The sequence below is a fragment of the Agelaius tricolor genome, unplaced genomic scaffold, assembly GCF_023055355.1.
Source record: "Agelaius tricolor isolate 1412-34295 unplaced genomic scaffold, bAgeTri1.0.p SCAF_139, whole genome shotgun sequence".
In the NCBI taxonomy this organism is placed as follows: domain Eukaryota; kingdom Metazoa; phylum Chordata; class Aves; order Passeriformes; family Icteridae; genus Agelaius; species Agelaius tricolor.
Window position 1 is genome coordinate 101,672 of NW_027269399.1, and position 1,803 is coordinate 103,474.

Here is a 1,803-nt window from a genome sequence, read left to right on the forward strand (position 1 = left end):
TTGGGGTTTAATTGCTGGAATTATTTATGGGGGGGGGGGCGCACACGGGGTCGGGGCCCCCCCCCCCCCCGATGGGAATTAAACACGGCCCGAGGCTGAGGGGGGGGGTCTGTGCTTATTGGGGGGGGGGAATTTGGGGAGGGGGTCCTGGGGGGGGGCGGTGGGAGATTTTGGGGGGGGGGGGGTCCGTCTGTCCATGAGGTTTTTTTTGGGGGGGTCCATGGGGTTTTTTTGGGGGGGGTCCATCCATCTTTGGGGTTTTTTTGGGGGGGGCTCCATTTGTCCATGAGGTTTTTTTTGGGGGGGGGTCCCCTCTGTGTTTGAGGCTTTTTTAGGGGGGGGTCCATGGGGCTTTTTTGGGGGGGGGTCCATTGGTTTTTTGGGGGGGTCTCTCTGTCCATAAGGTTTTTTTTTTGGGGGGGTCCATAGGGTTTTTTTGGGGGGGGGTCCCTCTGTGTTTGAGGCTTTTTTTGGGGGGGGGGTCTGTCTGTCCATGGGGTTTTTTTGGGGGGGGTCCATGAGTTTTTTTTTGGGGGGTTCCATGAGGTTTTTTTTTTGGGGGGGGTCTCTCTGTCCATGGGGGTTTTTTTGGGGGGGTCCCTCTGTGTTTGAGGCTTTTTTTGGGGGGGGGTCTCTGTCCATGGGGCTTTTTTGGGGGGGTCCGTGAGTTTTTTTTGGGGGGATCCATGAGGTTTTTTTGGGGGGGGGTCCCATGGGGTTTTTTCCTGGGGGGGGGTCCATCCATCTCTTGGGTTTTTTTGGGTTTTTTTTGGGGGGGGTCTCAGGCTCTGTCAGGACCTGGGGGAAGGGGTTTAATTTTGGGGGGGGTCTCAGTCCATGAGGTTTTTTTGGGGGCGTCCATGGGGTTTTTTGGGGGGGTCCCTCTGTGTTTGAGGCTTTTTTAGGGGGGGGGTCCACGGGGTTTTTTTGGGGAGGGGTCTCTGTCCATAAGGTTTTTTTTTGGGGGGGGGTCCCTCTGTGTTTGAGGCTTTTTTTGGGGGGGGGGGGGTCTCTCTGTCCATGGAGGTGTTTTTTTTGGGGGGGGGGGTCCATAGGGGTTTGGGGTTTTTTTGGGGGGGGTCCATGAGGTTTTTTTTGGGGGGGTCCATGAGGTTTTTTTGGGGGGGGTCCCTCTGTGTTTGAGGCTTTTTTTGGGGGGGGGGTCTGTCTGTCCATGGGGTTTTTTTGGGGGGGGTCCATGAGGTTTTTTTGGGGGGTTCCATGAGGTTTTTTTTTTTGGGGGGGGTCTCTCTGTCCATGGGGTTTTTTTGGGGGGGGTCCCTCTGTGTTTGAGGCTTTTTTTTTGGGGGGGGGGGTCTCTGTCCATGGGGCTTTTTTGGGGGGGTCCGTGAGTTTTTTTTGGGGGGGTTCCATGAGGTTTTTTTGGGGGGGTCCATAGGGTTTTTTGGGGGGGGGGGGGGTCCCTCTGTGTTTGAGGCTTTTTTAGGGGGGGGATCTGTCTGTCCATGGAGGTTTTTTTTTGGGGGGGGGATCCATCCATCTTTGGGGGTTTTTTGGGGGGATCCATGAGGGTTTTTTGGGGGCGGGGTCCATGGGGTTTTTTTTTGGGTGGGGGTCTCTCTGTCCATGAGGTTTTTTTTGGGGGAGTCCATGGGGTTTTTTCCTGGGGGGGGGGGGGTCCATCCATCTTTGGGTTTTTTTTGGGTTTTTTTTTGGGGGGGGTCTCAGGCTCTGTCAGGACCTGGGGAAGGGGGTTTAATTTTGGGGGGGGTCTCTCAGTCCATGGGGTTTTTTTGGGGGGGTCCATGAGGTTTTTTTGGGGGGGTCCGTGAGGTTTTTTTT